The following is a 20,649-nucleotide window of genomic DNA, read 5'->3' as shown; positions in this document are numbered from 1 at the left end:
TTTTTCCGTGTAACGATATATACTATTACCTTTTAACGTATATCGCAATGTAGCATTGTGTTATTCCGTGTAACGTTATACGGTAACACATTATAACGAATAACGATATCTTCTATTACCTTATAACCTCTAACGTTATATACTATTACGTTATAACGTATATCGTTATGTAGCATTGCTATATAGCGTAAAACGTTACATGATATTGCCTTATAGCGTATAACATAAAATATACCATTACTATACAACGTATAACGGTATATACTATTACGTTATAACGTATAACGATATATCGTCTTACGTTATAACGTATATCGTTCTGTAGCATTGCGTTATAACGTACAACGTTATATGGTATTACCTTATAACAGATAACTTTATATTCTATTACGTTATAATGTATTACTTTATATGGTATTTCGATATGACGTATAACGCTATATACTATTTTCTTATAACTTATAACGTTATATGCTATTACGTTATAGCGTATAACGGTATATACCATTACGTGCCAACGTATATCGCTATGAAGCATTGCATGATAACCTATAATGTGATATGGTATTACGTTATCACGTATAACGTTATATTCTATTACGTTATAACGTGCGGCGTTATATACTATTTCATTACAACCTCAAACGTTATATACTATTCCGTTATAACGTATAACATTATATACTATTTCGATATTACGTATATCGTTAAGTAGCATTGCGTTATAACGTACACCTTGTATGGTATTTTCTTCTGGTTCGTAACGTTATATATTATTACCGTCTAACGTATAACGTACATCATTATATGCTATTACGTTATAACGTATAACTTTATATGATATTACGTTATGACGTATAACGCTATATACTATTACCTTTTAACTTATGACGTTATATGCTATTACGTTATAACGTATAACATTTTATGGTATTACGGTGGTATTATTATACGTGGAGAAATCCTCATTGACAACCGGTGTTGCTACCGTACCACGCGAGTAGTTTGGCACTCTTATAGACAAAAAATTCGACGGTGGTCGTCCTCACGTTTATAGTGGAGGAGCCCCGGTCTATCTCGCGAATTACTATCAGGGTGGTATCCCTCGTCATGTTCCTACTTAATGAGTGAGGCATCCTTGTTTATGTTGGGCCGCTAGGGGGGACCACACCACCTAGCGTCGAGCTCCTTGTCTCGTTGCCCTAGCTGGATCGCGGTCTCTTTTCCTTTCTCTCTATGCCCGTTCCTTCGCGAGCATCATCCTGCTCGCAGGAGGTACGGAAGGCAGTGTGTACCTGGCGCCCTCTCAGCATTGCTTTTACTGCAGCTTCGGGGGGCACACTCGCGCCGATGACGATCTAATTGGCGCGTCGCGGTTCCACCCACGCCGGGCAGAACTCCAACGTGTCCTGCGCCGAACCTTCCTCTTCCTTGCAAGATAAAAATATAGATATTCGCCCAACGTGGGGCTCGAACCCACGACCCTGAGATTAAGAGTCTCATGCTCTACCGACTGAGCTAGCCGGGCGTTTCTATACTGTTGCCATATACCGTATGACGTTATATACTATTACGATATAACGTATAACGTTCTATTCCAATACGTTATAACGTATAACGTTATGTGGTATTTCCTTATAACGTATAACGTTATATACTATTACGCTATAACGTATAACGTTATGTGGTATTTCCTTATAACGTATAACGTTATATACTATTACGTTATAACGTATAACGTTATGTGGTATTTCCTTATGACCTATAATGTTGTATTCTATTACGATATAACGCATAACGTTATATTCTATTACGATATAACGTATAACGTTATATGGTATTACGTTATAACGTTTATCGTTACATACTAGTTCTTTATAACGTATAACGATATATACTACTACGTTATAACGTATATCGTTATATATTATTACGTCATAACGTAGAATGTTATATACTATTAACATATAACGTACAACGTTATATGCAATGACGTTATAACGCATAACGTAATATGGTATTACGTTATAGCGTATAACGGTATATACCATTACGTTATAACGTATATCGTTATGAAGCATAGCATTATGACCTATAACGTGATATGGTATTACCTTATAACCTCTAACGTTTTATACTATTCCGTTATAACGTAAAACGCTATATACTACTACCATATTTTTTTTTTCTTATACGTAGAGAAGTCCTCATTGGCAGCCGGTGTTGCTTTCGTACCACGCGAGTAGTTTGGCACTCTTATAGACAAAAAATTCCTCGGTGGTCGTCCTCACGTTTATAGTGGAGGAGCCCCGGTCTATCTCGCGAATTACTATCAGGGTGGTACCCCTCGTCTCGTTCCTACTTAATGAGTGAGGCATCCTTGTTTATGTTGGGCCGCTAGGGGGGACCACACCACCTAGCGTCGAGCTCCTTGTCTCGTTGCCCTAGCTGGATCGCGGTCTCTTTTCCTTTCTCTCTATGCCCGTTCCTTCGCGAGCATCACCTGGTCGCAGGAGGTACGGAAGGCAGTGTGTACCTGGCGCCCTCTCAGCATTGCTTTTACTGCAGCTTCGGGGGGCACGTTCGCGCCGATGACGAGCCAAGGGATGCTTCGCGGTTCCGCCAACGTCGGACAGAACTCCAACGTGTTATGCGCCGTACTTTCCCCTTCATTGCAAAAAAAAAATATATATATATATTCGCCCAACGTGGGACTTGAACCCACGACCCTGAGATTAAGAGTCTCATGCTCTACCGACTGAGCTAGCCGGGCTGTGATATAGTATTACGTTATAACTTATAACGTTACATACTATTACCATATAACCTACAACGTTATATGGAATGACGATATAACGTATAACGTTATATGGTATTACTTCATAAGGTATAACGTTATATACTACTACGTTATAACGTATAACGTTACATAATATTACCTTTTTCCGTGTAACGATATATACTATTACCTTTTAACGTATATCGCAATGTAGCATTGTGTTATACCGTGTAACGTTATACGGTAACACATTATAACGAATAACGATATCTTCTATTACCTTATAACCTCTAACGTTATATACTATTACGTTATAACGTATATCGTTATGTAGCATTGCTATATAGCGTAAAACGTTACATGATATTGCCTTATAGCGTATAACATAAAATATACCATTACTATACAACGTATAACGGTATATACTATTACGTTATAACGTATAACGATATATCGTCTTACGTTATAACGTATATCGTTCTGTAGCATTGCGTTATAACGTACAACGTTATATGGTATTACCTTATAACAGATAACTTTATATTCTATTACGTTATAATGTATTACTTTATATGGTATTTCGATATGACGTATAACGCTATATACTATTTTCTTATAACTTATAACGTTATATGCTATTACGTTATAGCGTATAACGGTATATACCATTACGTGCCAACGTATATCGCTATGAAGCATTGCATGATAACCTATAATGTGATATGGTATTACGTTATCACGTATAACGTTATATTCTATTACGTTATAACGTGCGGCGTTATATACTATTTCATTACAACCTCAAACGTTATATACTATTCCGTTATAACGTATAACATTATATACTATTTCGATATTACGTATATCGTTAAGTAGCATTGCGTTATAACGTACACCTTGTATGGTATTTTCTTCTGGTTCGTAACGTTATATATTATTACCGTCTAACGTATAACGTACATCATTATATGCTATTACGTTATAACGTATAACTTTATATGATATTACGTTATGACGTATAACGCTATATACTATTACCTTTTAACTTATGACGTTATATGCTATTACGTTATAACGTATAACATTTTATGGTATTACGGTGGTATTATTATACGTGGAGAAATCCTCATTGACAACCGGTGTTGCTACCGTACCACGCGAGTAGTTTGGCACTCTTATAGACAAAAAATTCGACGGTGGTCGTCCTCACGTTTATAGTGGAGGAGCCCCGGTCTATCTCGCGAATTACTATCAGGGTGGTATCCCTCGTCATGTTCCTACTTAATGAGTGAGGCATCCTTGTTTATGTTGGGCCGCTAGGGGGGACCACACCACCTAGCGTCGAGCTCCTTGTCTCGTTGCCCTAGCTGGATCGCGGTCTCTTTGCCTTTCTCTCTATGCCCGTTCCTTCGCGAGCATCACCTGCTCGCAGGAGGTACGGAAGGCAGTGTGTACCTGGCGCCCTCTCAGCATTGCTTTTACTGCAGCTTCGGGGGGCACACTCGCGCCGATGACGATCTGATTGGCGCGTCGCGGTTCCACCCACGCCGGGCAGAACTCCAACGTGTCCTGCGCCGAACCTTCCTCTTCCTTGCAAAAAAAAAAAAATATAGATATTCGCCCAACGTGGGGCTCGAACCCACGACCCTGAGATTAAGAGTCTCATGCTCTACCGACTGAGCTAGCCGGGCGTTTGTATACTGTTGCCACATACCGTATGACGTTATATACTATTACGATATAACGTATAACGTTCTATTCTATTACGTTATAACGTATAACGTTATGTGGTATTTCCTTATAACGTATAACGTTATATACTATTACGCTATAACGTATAACGTTATGTGGTATTTCCTTATAACGTATAACGTTATATACTATTACGTTATAACGTATAACGTTATGTGGTATTTCCTTATGACCTATAACGTTGTATTCTATTACGATATAACGCATAACGTTATATTCTATTACGATATAACGTATAACGTTATATGGTATTACGTTATAACGTTTATCGTTATATACTAGTTCTTTATAACGTATAACGATATATACTACTACGTTATAACGTATATCGTTATATATTATTACGTCATAACGTAGAATGTTATATACTATTAACATATAACGTACAACGTTACATGCAATGACGTTATAACGCATAACGTAATATGGTATTACGTTATAGCGTATAACGGTATATACCATTACGTTATAACGTATATCGTTATGAAGCATAGCATTATAACCTATAACGTGATACGGTATTACCTTATAACCTCTAACGTTTTATACTATTCCGTTATATGTAAAACGCTATATACTATTACCATATTTTTTTTTTATTATACGTAGAGAAATCCTCATTGGCAGCCGGTGTTGCTATCGTACCAGGCGAGTAGTTTGGCACTCTTATAGACAAAAAATTCGACGGTGGTCGTCCTCACGTTTATAGTGGAGGAGCCCCGGTCTATCTCGCGAATTACTATCAGGGTGGTACCCCTCGTCATGTTCCTACTTAATGAGTGAGGCATCCTTGTTTATGTTGGGCCGCTAGGGGGGACCACACCACCTAGCGTCGAGCTCCTTGTCTCGTTGCCCTAGCTGGATCGCGGTCTCTTTTCCTTTCTCTCTATGCCCGTTCCTTCGAGAGCATCACCTGCTCGCTGGAGGTACGGAAGGCAGTGTGTACCTGGCGCCCTCTCAGCATTGCTTTTACTGCAGCTTCGGGGGGCACACTCGCGCCGATGACGATCTAATTGGCGCGTCGCGGTTCCACCCACGCCGGGCAGAACTCCAACGTGTCCTGCGCCGAACCTTCCTCTTCCTTGCAAAATAAAAATATAGATATTCGCCCAACGTGGGGCTCGAACCCACGACCCTGAGATTAAGAGTCTCATGCTCTACCGACTGAGCTAGCCGGGCGTTTCTATACTGTTGCCATATACCGTATGACGTTATATACTATTACGATATAACGTATAACGTTCTATTCCAATACGTTATAACGTATAACGTTATGTGGTATTTCCTTATAACGTATAACGTTATATACTATTACGCTATAACGTATAACGTTATGTGGTATTTCCTTATAACGTATAACGTTATATACTATTACGTTATAACGTATAACGTTATGTGGTATTTCCTTATGACCTATAACGTTGTATTCTATTACGATATAACGCATAACGTTATATTCTATTACGATATAACGTATAACGTTATATGGTATTACGTTATAACGTTTATCGTTATATACTAGTTCTTTATAACGTATAACGATATATACTACTACGTTATAACGTATATCGTTATATATTATTACGTCATAACGTAGAATGTTATATACTATTAACATATAACGCACAACGTTATATGCAATGACGTTATAACGCATAACGTAATATGGTATTACGTTATAGCGTATAACGGTATATACCATTACGTTATAACGTATATCGTTATGAAGCATAGCATTATAACCTATAACGTGATACGGTATTACCTTATAACCTCTAACGTTTTATACTATTCCGTTATATGTAAAACGCTATATACTATTACCATATTTTTTTTTTATTATACGTAGAGAAATCCTCATTGGCAGCCGGTGTTGCTATCGTACCAGGCGAGTAGTTTGGCACTCTTATAGACAAAAAATTCGACGGTGGTCGTCCTCACGTTTATAGTGGAGGAGCCCCGGTCTATCTCGCGAATTACTATCAGGGTGGTACCCCTCGTCATGTTCCTACTTAATGAGTGAGGCATCCTTGTTTATGTTGGGCCGCTAGGGGGGACCACACCACCTAGCGTCGAGCTCCTTGTCTCGTTGCCCTAGCTGGATCGCGGTCTCTTTTCCTTTCTCTCTATGCCCGTTCCTTCGAGAGCATCACCTGCTCGCTGGAGGTACGGAAGGCAGTGTGTACCTGGCGCCCTCTCAGCATTGCTTTTACTGCAGCTTCGGGGGGCACACTCGCGCCGATGACGATCTAATTGGCGCGTCGCGGTTCCACCCACGCCGGGCAGAACTCCAACGTGTCCTGCGCCGAACCTTCCTCTTCCTTGCAAAATAAAAATATAGATATTCGCCCAACGTGGGGCTCGAACCCACGACCCTGAGATTAAGAGTCTCATGCTCTACCGACTGAGCTAGCCGGGCGTTTCTATACTGTTGCCATATACCGTATGACGTTATATACTATTACGATATAACGTATAACGTTCTATTCCAATACGTTATAACGTATAACGTTATGTGGTATTTCCTTATAACGTATAACGTTATATACTATTACGCTATAACGTATAACGTTATGTGGTATTTCCTTATAACGTATAACGTTATATACTATTACGTTATAACGTATAACGTTATGAGGTATTTCCTTATGACCTATAACGTTGTATTCTATTACGATATAACGCATAACGTTATATTCTATTACGATATAACGTATAACGTTATATGGTATTACGTTATAACGTTTATCGTTATATACTAGTTCTTTATAACGTATAACGATATATACTACTACGTTATAACGTATATCGTTATATATTATTACGTCATAACGTAGAATGTTATATACTATTAACATATAACGTACAACGTTATATGCAATGACGTTATAACGCATAACGTAATATGGTATTACGTTATAGCGTATAACGGTATATACCATTACGTTATAACGTATATCGTTATGAAGCATAGCATTATGACCTATAACGTGATGTGGTATTACCTTATAACCTCTAACGTTTTATACTATTCCGTTATAACGTAAAACGCTATATACTACTATCATATTTTTTTTTTATTATACGTAGAGAAGTCCTCATTGGCAGCCGGTGTTGCTTTCGTACCACGCGAGTAGTTTGGCACTCTTATAGACAAAAAATTCCTCGGTGGTCGTCCTCACGTTTATAGTGGAGGAGCCCCGGTCTATCTCGCGAATTACTATCAGGGTGGTACCCCTCGTCTCGTTCCTACTTAATGAGTGAGGCATCCTTGTTTATGTTGGGCCGCTAGGGGGGACCACACCACCTAGCGTCGAGCTCCTTGTCTCGTTGCCCTAGCTGGATCGCGGTCTCTTTTCCTTTCTCTCTATGCCCGTTCCTTCGCGAGCATCACCTGCTCGCAGGAGGTACGGAAGGCAGTGTGTACCTGGCGCCCTCTCAGCATTGCTTTTACTGCAGCTTCGGGGGGCACGCTCGCGCCGATGACGAGCCAAGGGATGCTTCGCGGTTCCGCCAACGTCGGACAGAACTCCAACGTGTCCTGCGCCGAACCTTCCTCTTCCTTGCAAAATAAAAATATAGATATTCGCCCAACGTGGGGCTCGAACCCACGACCCTGAGATTAAGAGTCTCATGCTCTACCGACTGAGCTAGCCGGGCGTTTCTATACTGTTGCCATATACCGTATGACGTTATATACTATTACGATATAACGTATAACGTTCTATTCCAATACGTTATAACGTATAACGTTATGTGGTATTTCCTTATAACGTATAACGTTATATACTATTACGCTATAACGTATAACGTTATGTGGTATTTCCTTATAACGTATAACGTTATATACTATTACGTTATAACGTATAACGTTATGTGGTATTTCCTTATGACCTATAACGTTGTATTCTATTACGATATAACGCATAACGTTATATTCTATTACGATATAACGTATAACGTTATATGGTATTACGTTATAACGTTTATCGTTATATACTAGTTCTTTATAACGTATAACGATATATACTACTACGTTATAACGTATATCGTTATATATTATTACGTCATAACGTAGAATGTTATATACTATTAACATATAACGTACAACGTTATATGCAATGACGTTATAACGCATAACGTAATATGGTATTACGTTATAGCGTATAACGGTATATACCATTACGTTATAACGTATATCGTTATGAAGCATAGCATTATGACCTATAACGTGATGTGGTATTACCTTATAATCTCTAACGTTTTATACTATTCCGTTATAACGTAAAACGCTATATACTACTATCATATTTTTTTTTTATTATACGTAGAGAAGTCCTCATTGGCAGCCGGTGTTGCTTTCGTACCACGCGAGTAGTTTGGCACTCTTATAGACAAAAAATTCCTCGGTGGTCGTCCTCACGTTTATAGTGGAGGAGCCCCGGTCTATCTCGCGAATTACTATCAGGGTGGTACCCCTCGTCTCGTTCCTACTTAATGAGTGAGGCATCCTTGTTTATGTTGGGCCGCTAGGGGGGACCACACCACCTAGCGTCGAGCTCCTTGTCTCGTTGCCCTAGCTGGATCGCGGTCTCTTTTCCTTTCTCTCTATGCCCGTTCCTTCGCGAGCATCACCTGCTCGCAGGAGGTACGGAAGGCAGTGTGTACCTGGCGCCCTCTCAGCATTGCTTTTACTGCAGCTTCGGGGGGCACGCTCGCGCCGATGACGAGCCAAGGGATGCTTCGCGGTTCCGCCAACGTCGGACAGAACTCCAACGTGTTATGCGCCGTACTTTCCCCTTCATTGCAAAAAAAAAATATATATATATATTCGCCCAACGTGGGACTTGAACCCACGACCCTGAGATTAAAAGTCTCATGCTCTACCGACTGAGCTAGCCGGGCTGTGATATAGTATTACGTTATAACTTATAACGTTACATACTATTACCATATAACCTACAACGTTATATGGAATGACGATATAACGTATAACGTTATATGGTATTACTTCATAAGGTATAACGTTATATACTACTACGTTATAACGTATAACGTTACATAATATTACCTTTTTCCGTGTAACGATATATACTATTACCTTTTAACGTATATCGCAATGTAGCATTGTGTTATACCGTGTAACGTTATACGGTAACACATTATAACGAATAACGATATCTTCTATTACCTTATAACCTCTAACGTTATATACTATTACGTTATAACGTATATCGTTATGTAGCATTGCTATATAGCGTAAAACGTTACATGATATTGCCTTATAGCGTATAACATAAAATATACCATTACTATACAACGTATAACGGTATATACTATTACGTTATAACGTATAACGATATATCGTCTTACGTTATAACGTATATCGTTCTGTAGCATTGCGTTATAACGTACAACGTTATATGGTATTACCTTATAACAGATAACTTTATATTCTATTACGTTATAATGTATTACTTTATATGGTATTTCGATATGACGTATAACGCTATATACTATTTTCTTATAACTTATAACGTTATATGCTATTACGTTATAGCGTATAACGGTATATACCATTACGTGCCAACGTATATCGCTATGAAGCATTGCATGATAACCTATAATGTGATATGGTATTACGTTATCACGTATAACGTTATATTCTATTACGTTATAACGTGCGGCGTTATATACTATTTCATTACAACCTCAAACGTTATATACTATTCCGTTATAACGTATAACATTATATACTATTTCGATATTACGTATATCGTTAAGTAGCATTGCGTTATAACGTACGCCTTGTATGGTATTTTCTTCTGGTTCGTAACGTTATATATTATTACCGTCTAACGTATAACGTACATCATTATATGCTATTACGTTATAACGTATAACTTTATATGATATTACGTTATGACGTATAACGCTATATACTATTACCTTTTAACTTATGACGTTATATGCTATTACGTTATAACGTATAACATTTTATGGTATTACGGTGGTATTATTATACGTGGAGAAATCCTCATTGACAACCGGTGTTGCTACCGTACCACGCGAGTAGTTTGGCACTCTTATAGACAAAAAATTCGACGGTGGTCGTCCTCACGTTTATAGTGGAGGAGCCCCGGTCTATCTCGCGAATTACTATCAGGGTGGTATCCCTCGTCATGTTCCTACTTAATGAGTGAGGCATCCTTGTTTATGTTGGGCCGCTAGGGGGGACCACACCACCTAGCGTCGAGCTCCTTGTCTCGTTGCCCTAGCTGGATCGCGGTCTCTTTGCCTTTCTCTCTATGCCCGTTCCTTCGCGAGCATCACCTGCTCGCAGGAGGTACGGAAGGCAGTGTGTACCTGGCGCCCTCTCAGCATTGCTTTTACTGCAGCTTCGGGGGGCACACTCGCGCCGATGACGATCTGATTGGCGCGTCGCGGTTCCACCCACGCCGGGCAGAACTCCAACGTGTCCTGCGCCGAACCTTCCTCTTCCTTGCAAAAAAGAAAATATAGATATTCGCCCAACGTGGGGCTCGAACCCACGACCCTGAGATTAAGAGTCTCATGCTCTACCGACTGAGCTAGCCGGGCGTTTGTATACTGTTGCCATATACCGTATGACGTTATATACTATTACGATATAACGTATAACGTTCTATTCTATTACGTTATAACGTATAACGTTATGTGGTATTTCCTTATAACGTATAACGTTATATACTATTACGCTATAACGTATAACGTTATGTGGTATTTCCTTATAACGTATAACGTTATATACTATTACGTTATAACGTATAACGTTATGTGGTATTTCCTTATGACCTATAACGTTGTATTCTATTACGATATAACGCATAACGTTATATTCTATTACGATATAACGTATAACGTTATATGGTATTACGTTATAACGTTTATCGTTATATACTAGTTCTTTATAACGTATAACGATATATACTACTACGTTATAACGTATATCGTTATATATTATTACGTCATAACGTAGAATGTTATATACTATTAACATATAACGTACAACGTTATATGCAATGACGTTATAACGCATAACGTAATATGGTATTACGTTATAGCGTATAACGGTATATACCATTACGTTATAACGTATATCGTTATGAAGCATAGCATTATGACCTATAACGTGATATGGTATTACCTTATAACCTCTAACGTTTTATACTATTCCGTTATAACGTAAAACGCTATATACTACTACCATATTTTTTTTTTATTATACGTAGAGAAGTCCTCATTGGCAGCCGGTGTTGCTTTCGTACCACGCGAGTAGTTTGGCACTCTTATAGACAAAAAATTCCTCGGTGGTCGTCGTCACGTTTATAGTGGAGGAGCCCCGGTCTATCTCGCGAATTACTATCAGGGTGGTACCCCTCGTCTCGTTCCTACTTAATGAGTGAGGCATCCTTGTTTATGTTGGGCCGCTAGGGGGGACCACACCACCTAGCGTCGAGCTCCTTGTCTCGTTGCCCTAGCTGGATCGCGGTCTCTTTTCCTTTCTCTCTATGCCCGTTCCTTCGAGAGCATCACCTGCTCGCAGGAGGTACGGAAGGCAGTGTGTACCTGGCGCCCTCTCAGCATTGCTTTTACTGCAGCTTCGGGGGGCACGCTCGCGCCGATGACGAGCCAAAGGATGCTTCGCGGTTCCGCCAACGTCGGACAGAACTCCAACGTGTTATGCGCCGTACTTTCCCCTTCATTGCAAAAAAAAAATATATATATATATTCGCCCAACGTGGGACTTGAACCCACGACCCTGAGATTAAAAGTCTCATGCTCTACCGACTGAGCTAGCCGGGCTGTGATATAGTATTACGTTATAACTTATAACGTTACATACTATTACCATATAACCTACAACGTTATATGGAATGACGATATAACGTATAACGTTATATGGTATTACTTCATAAGGTATAACGTTATATACTACTACGTTATAACGAATTAACGTTACATAATATTACCTTTTTCCGTGTAACGATATATACTATTACCTTTTAACGTATATCGCAATGTAGCATTGTGTTATACCGTGTAACGTTATACGGTAACACATTATAACGAATAACGATATCTTCTATTACCTTATAACCTCTAACGTTATATACTATTACGTTATAACGTATATCGTTATGTAGCATTGCTATATAGCGTAAAACGTTACATGATATTGCCTTATAGCGTATAACATAAAATATACCATTACTATACAACGTATAACGGTATATACTATTACGTTATAACGTATAACGATATATCGTCTTACGTTATAACGTATATCGTTCTGTAGCATTGCGTTATAACGTACAACGTTATATGGTATTACCTTATAACAGATAACTTTATATTCTATTACGTTATAATGTATTACTTTATATGGTATTTCGATATGACGTATAACGCTATATACTATTTTCTTATAACTTATAACGTTATATGCTATTACGTTATAGCGTATAACGGTATATACCATTACGTGCCAACGTATATCGCTATGAAGCATTGCATGATAACCTATAATGTGATATGGTATTACGTTATCACGTATAACGTTATATTCTATTACGTTATAACGTGCGGCGTTATATACTATTTCATTACAACCTCAAACGTTATATACTATTCCGTTATAACGTATAACATTATATACTATTTCGATATTACGTATATCGTTAAGTAGCATTGCGTTATAACGTACACCTTGTATGGTATTTTCTTCTGGTTCGTAACGTTATATATTATTACCGTCTAACGTATAACGTACATCATTATATGCTATTACGTTATAACGTATAACTTTATATGATATTAAGTTATGACGTATAACGCTATATACTATTACCTTTTAACTTATGACGTTATATGCTATTACGTTATAACGTATAACATTTTATGGTATTACGGTGGTATTATTATACGTGGAGAAATCCTCATTGACAACCGGTGTTGCTACCGTACCACGCGAGTAGTTTGGCACTCTTATAGACAAAAAATTCGACGGTGGTCGTCCTCACGTTTATAGTGGAGGAGCCCCGGTCTATCTCGCGAATTACTATCAGGGTGGTACCCCTCGTCATGTTCCTACTTAATGAGTGAGGCATCCTTGTTTATGTTGGGCCGCTAGGGGGGACCACACCACCTAGCGTCGAGCTCCTTGTCTCGTTGCCCTAGCTGGATCGCGGTCTCTTTTCCTTTCTCTCTATGCCCGTTCCTTCGAGAGCATCACCTGCTCGCAGGAGGTACGGAAGGCAGTGTGTACCTGGCGCCCTCTCAGCATTGCTTTTACTGCAGCTTCGGGGGGCACACTCGCGCCGATGACGATCTAATTGGCGCGTCGCGGTTCCACCCACGCCGGGCAGAACTCCAACGTGTCCTGCGCCGAACCTTCCTCTTCCTTGCAAAATAAAAATATAGATATTCGCCCAACGTGGGGCTCGAACCCACGACCCTGAGATTAAGAGTCTCATGCTCTACCGACTGAGCTAGCCGGGCGTTTCTATACTGTTGCCATATACCGTATGACGTTATATACTATTACGATATAACGTATAACGTTCTATTCCAATACGTTATAACGTATAACGTTATGTGGTATTTCCTTATAACGTATAACGTTATATACTATTACGCTATAACGTATAACGTTATGTGGTATTTCCTTATAACGTATAACGTTATATACTATTACGTTATAACGTATAACGTTATGTGGTATTTCCTTATGACCTATAACGTTGTATTCTATTACGATATAACGCATAACGTTATATTCTATTACGATATAACGTATAACGTTATATGGTATTACGTTATAACGTTTATCGTTATATACTAGTTCTTTATAACGTATAACGATATATACTACTACGTTATAACGTATATCGTTATATATTATTACGTCATAACGTAGAATGTTATATACTATTAACATATAACGTACAACGTTATATGCAATGACGTTATAACGCATAACGTAATATGGTATTACGTTATAGCGTATAACGGTATATACCATTACGTTATAACGTATATCGTTATGAAGCATAGCATTATGACCTATAACGTGATATGGTATTACCTTATAACCTCTAACGTTTTATACTATTCCGTTATAACGTAAAACGCTATATACTACTACCATATTTTTTTTTTATTATACGTAGAGAAGTCCTCATTGGCAGCCGGTGTTGCTTTCGTACCACGCGAGTAGTTTGGCACTCTTATAGACAAAAAATTCGACGGTGGTCGTCCTCACGTTTATAGTGGAGGAGCCCCGGTCTATCTCGCGAATTACTATCAGGGTGGTATCCCTCGTCATGTTCCTACTTAATGAGTGAGGCATCCTTGTTTATGTTGGGCCGCTAGGGGGGACCACACCACCTAGCGTCGAGCTCCTTGTCTCGTTGCCCTAGCTGGATCGCGGTCTCTTTGCCTTTCTCTCTATGCCCGTTCCTTCGCGAGCATCACCTGCTCGCAGGAGGTACGGAAGGCAGTGTGTACCTGGCGCCCTCTCAGCATTGCTTTTACTGCAGCTTCGGGGGGCACACTCGCGCCGATGACGATCTGATTGGCGCGTCGCGGTTCCACCCACGCCGGGCAGAACTCCAACGTGTCCTGCGCCGAACCTTCCTCTTCCTTGCAAAAAAAAAAATATAGATATTCGCCCAACGTGGGGCTCGAACCCACGACCCTGAGATTAAGAGTCTCATGCTCTACCGACTGAGCTAGCCGGGCGTTTGTATACTGTTGCCATATACCGTATGACGTTATATACTATTACGATATAACGTATAACGTTCTATTCTATTACGTTATAACGTATAACGTTATGTGGTATTTCCTTATAACGTATAACGTTATATACTATTACGCTATAACGTATAACGTTATGTGGTATTTCCTTATAACGTATAACGTTATATACTATTACGTTATTACGTATAACGTTATGTGGTATTTCCTTATGACCTATAACGTTGTATTCTATTACGATATAACGCATAACGTTATATTCTATTACGATATAACGTATAACGTTATATGGTATTACGTTATAACGTTTATCGTTATATACTAGTTCTTTATAACGTATAACGATATATACTACTACGTTATAACGTATATCGTTATATATTATTACGTCATAACGTAGAATGTTATATACTATTAACATATAACGTACAACGTTATATGCAATGACGTTATAACGCATAACGTAATATGGTATTACGTTATAGCGTATAACGGTATATACCATTACGTTATAACGTATATCGTTATGAAGCATAGCATTATAACCTATAACGTGATACGGTATTACCTTATAACCTCTAACGTTTTATACTATTCCGTTATATGTATAACGCTATATACTATTACCATATTTTTTTTTTATTATACGTAGAGAAATCCTCATTGGCAGCCGGTGTTGCTATCGTACCAGGCGAGTAGTTTGGCACTCTTATAGACAAAAAATTCGACGGTGGTCGTCCTCACGTTTATAGTGGAGGAGCCCCGGTCTATCTCGCGAATTACTATCAGGGTGGTACCCCTCGTCATGTTCCTACTTAATGAGTGAGGCATCCTTGTTTATGTTGGGCCGCTAGGGGGGACCACACCACCTAGCGTCGAGCTCCTTGTCTCGTTGCCCTAGCTGGATCCCGGTCTCTTTTCCTTTCTCTCTATGCCCGTTCCTTCGAGAGCATCACCTGCTCGCAGGAGGTACGGAAGGCAGTGTGTACCTGGCGCCCTCTCAGCATTGCTTTTACTGCAGCTTCGGGGGGCACACTCGCGCCGATGACGATCTAATTGGCGCGTCGCGGTTCCACCCACGCCGGGCAGAACTCCAACGTGTCCTGCGCCGAACCTTCCTCTTCCTTGCAAAATAAAAATATAGATATTCGCCCAACGTGGGGCTCGAACCCACGACCCTGAGATTAAGAGTCTCATGCTCTACCGACTGAGCTAGCCGGGCGTTTCTATACTGTTGCCATATACCGTATGACGTTATATACTATTACGATATAACGTATAACGTTCTATTCCAATACGTTATAACGTATAACGTTATGTGGTATTTCCTTATAACGTATAACGTTATATACTATTACGCTATAACGTATAACGTTATGTGGTATTTCCTTATAACGTATAACGTTATATACTATTACGTTATAACGTATAACGTTATGTGGTATTTCCTTATGACCTATAACGTTGTATTCTATTACGATATAACGCATAACGTTATATTCTATTACGATATAACGTATAACGTTATATGGTATTACGTTATAACGTTTATCGTTATATACTAGTTCTTTATAACGTATAACGATATATACTACTACGTTATAACGTATATCGTTATATATTATTACGTCATAACGTAGAATGTTATATACTATTAACATATAACGTACAACGTTATATGCAATGACGTTATAACGCATAACGTAATATGGTATTACGTTATAGCGTATAACGGTATATACCATTACGTTATAACGTATATCGTTATGAAGCATAGCATTATAACCTATAACGTGATACGGTATTACCTTATAACCTCTAACGTTTTATACTATTCCGTTATATGTAAAACGCTATATACTATTACCATATTTTTTTTTTATTATACGTAGAGAAATCCTCATTGGCAGCCGGTGTTGCTATCGTACCAGGCGAGTAGTTTGGCACTCTTATAGACAAAAAATTCGACGGTGGTCGTCCTCACGTTTATAGTGGAGGAGCCCCGGTCTATCTCGCGAATTACTATCAGGGTGGTACCCCTCGTCATGTTCCTACTTAATGAGTGAGGCATCCTTGTTTATGTTGGGCCGCTAGGGGGGACCACACCACCTAGCGTCGAGCTCCTTGTCTCGTTGCCCTAGCTGGATCGCGGTCTCTTTTCCTTTCTCTCTATGCCCGTTCCTTCGAGAGCATCACCTGCTCGCTGGAGGTACGGAAGGCAGTGTGTACCTGGCGCCCTCTCAGCATTGCTTTTACTGCAGCTTCGGGGGGCACACTCGCGCCGATGACGATCTAATTGGCGCGTCGCGGTTCCACCCACGCCGGGCAGAACTCCAACGTGTCCTGCGCCGAACCTTCCTCTTCCTTGCAAAATAAAAATATAGATATTCGCCCAACGTGGGGCTCGAACCCACGACCCTGAGATTAAGAGTCTCATGCTCTACCGACTGAGCTAGCCGGGCGTTTCTATACTGTTGCCATATACCGTATGACGTTATATACTATTACGATATAACGTATAACGTTCTATTCCAATACGTTATAACGTATAACGTTATGTGGTATTTCCTTATAACGTATAACGTTATATACTATTACGCTATAACGTATAACGTTATGTGGTATTTCCTTATAACGTATAACGTTATATACTATTACGTTATAACGTATAACGTTATGTGGTATTTCCTTATGACCTATAACGTTGTATTCTATTACGATATAACGCATAACGTTATATTCTATTACGATATAACGTATAACGTTATATGGTATTACGTTATAACGTTTATCGTTATATACTAGTTCTTTATAACGTATAACGATATATACTACTACGTTATAACGTATATCGTTATATATTATTACGTCATAACGTAGAATGTTATATACTATTAACATATAACGTACAACGTTATATGCAATGACGTTATAACGCATAACGTAATATGGTATTACGTTATAGCGTATAACGGTATATACCATTACGTTATAACGTATATCGTTATGAAGCATAGCATTATGACCTATAACGTGATGTGGTATTACCTTATAACCTCTAACGTTTTATACTATTCCGTTATAACGTAAAACGCTATATACTACTATCATATTTTTTTTTTATTATACGTAGAGAAGTCCTCATTGGCAGCCGGTGTTGCTTTCGTACCACGCGAGTAGTTTGGCACTCTTATAGACAAAAAATTCCTCGGTGGTCGTCCTCACGTTTATAGTGGAGGAGCCCCGGTCTATCTCGCGAATTACTATCAGGGTGGTACCCCTCGTCTCGTTCCTACTTAATGAGTGAGGCATCCTTGTTTATGTTGGGCCGCTAGGGGGGACCACACCACCTAGCGTCGAGCTCCTTGTCTCGTTGCCCTAGCTGGATCGCGGTCTCTTTTCCTTTCTCTCTATGCCCGTTCCTTCGCGAGCATCACCTGCTCGCAGGAGGTACGGAAGGCAGTGTGTACCTGGCGCCCTCTCAGCATTGCTTTTACTGCAGCTTCGGGGGGCACGCTCGCGCCGATGACGAGCCAAGGGATGCTTCGCGGTTCCGCCAACGTCGGACAGAACTCCAACGTGTTATGCGCCGTACTTTCCCCTTCATTGCAAAAAAAAAATATATATATATATTCGCCCAACGTGGGACTTGAACCCACGACCCTGAGATTAAAAGTCTCATGCTCTACCGACTGAGCTAGCCGGGCTGTGATATAGTATTACGTTATAACTTATAACGTTACATACTATTACCATATAACCTACAACGTTATATGGAATGACGATATAACGTATAACGTTATATGGTATTACTTCATAAGGTATAACGTTATATACTACTACGTTATAACGTATAACGTTACATAATATTACCTTTTTCCGTGTAACGATATATACTATTACCTTTTAACGTATATCGCAATGTAGCATTGTGTTATACCGTGTAACGTTATACGGTAACACATTATAACGAATAACGATATCTTCTATTACCTTATAACCTCTAACGTTATATACTATTACGTTATAACGTATATCGTTATGTAGCATTGCTATATAGCGTAAAACGTTACATGATATTGCCTTATAGCGTATAACATAAAATATACCATTACTATACAACGTATAACGGTATATACTATTACGTTATAACGTATAACGATATATCGTCTTACGTTATAACGTATATCGTTCTGTAGCATTGCGTTATAACGTACAACGTTATATGGTATTACCTTATAACAGATAACTTTATATTCTATTACGTTATAATGTATTACTTTATATGGTATTTCGATATGACGTATAACGCTATATACTATTTTCTTATAACTTATAACGTTATATGCTATTACGTTATAGCGTATAACGGTATATACCATTACGTGCCAACGTATATCGCTATGAAGCATTGCATGATAACCTATAATGTGATATGGTATTACGTTATCACGTATAACGTTATATTCTATTACGTTATAACGTGCGGCGTTATATACTATTTCATTACAACCTCAAACGTTATATACTATTCCGTTATAACGTATAACATTATATACTATTTCGATATTACGTATATCGTTAAGTAGCATTGCGTTATAACGTACACCTTGTATGGTATTTTCTTCTGGTTCGTAACGTTATATATTATTACCGTCTAACGTATAACGTACATCATTATATGCTATTACGTTATAACGTATAACTTTATATGATATTACGTTATGACGTATAACGCTATATACTATTACCTTTTAACTTATGACGTTATATGCTATTACGTTATAACGTATAACATTTTATGGTATTACGGTGGTATTATTATACGTGGAGAAATCCTCATTGACAACCGGTGTTGCTACCGTACCACGCGAGTAGTTTGGCACTCTTATAGACAAAAAATTCGACGGTGGTCGTCCTCACGTTTATAGTGGAGGAGCCCCGGTCTATCTCGCGAATTACTATCAGGGTGGTATCCCTCGTCATGTTCCTACTTAATGAGTGAGGCATCCTTGTTTATGTTGGGCCGCTAGGGGGGACCACACCACCTAGCGTCGAGCTCCTTGTCTCGTTGCCCTAGCTGGATCGCGGTCTCTTTGCCTTTCTCTCTATGCCCGTTCCTTCGCGAGCATCACCTGCTCGCAGGAGGTACGGAAGGCAGTGTGTACCTGGCGCCCTCTCAGCATTGCTTTTACTGCAGCTTCGGGGGGCACACTCGCGCCGATGACGATCTGATTGGCGCGTCGCGGTTCCACCCACGCCGGGCAGAACTCCAACGTGTCCTGCGCCGAACCTTCCTCTTCCTTGCAAAAAAGAAA

General features: G+C 39.2%; 3 non-coding genes across 3 annotated transcripts; all 3 read right to left on the bottom strand.

The window, feature by feature from the left end:
* Positions 1 to 9,363: 9,363 nt before the first annotated feature.
* On the bottom strand, positions 9,364 to 9,436 carry Trnak-uuu (transfer RNA lysine (anticodon UUU)). Its single transcript has one exon. It is a non-coding gene; the product is annotated as a tRNA-Lys (tRNA).
* Positions 9,437 to 12,303: 2,867 nt separating this feature from the next.
* On the bottom strand, positions 12,304 to 12,376 carry Trnak-uuu (transfer RNA lysine (anticodon UUU)). Its single transcript has one exon. It is a non-coding gene; the product is annotated as a tRNA-Lys (tRNA).
* Positions 12,377 to 18,965: 6,589 nt separating this feature from the next.
* On the bottom strand, positions 18,966 to 19,038 carry Trnak-uuu (transfer RNA lysine (anticodon UUU)). The gene has a single exon. It is a non-coding gene; the product is annotated as a tRNA-Lys (tRNA).
* Positions 19,039 to 20,649: the final 1,611 nt, after the last annotated feature.

This window comes from Bombus fervidus, chromosome 7 (assembly GCF_041682495.2).
Source record: "Bombus fervidus isolate BK054 chromosome 7, iyBomFerv1, whole genome shotgun sequence".
Taxonomy (NCBI): Eukaryota; Metazoa; Arthropoda; class Insecta; order Hymenoptera; family Apidae; genus Bombus; species Bombus fervidus.
Note: the sequence above shows the minus strand (reverse complement) of the source record. Positions and strands in the feature narration are given on the sequence as shown.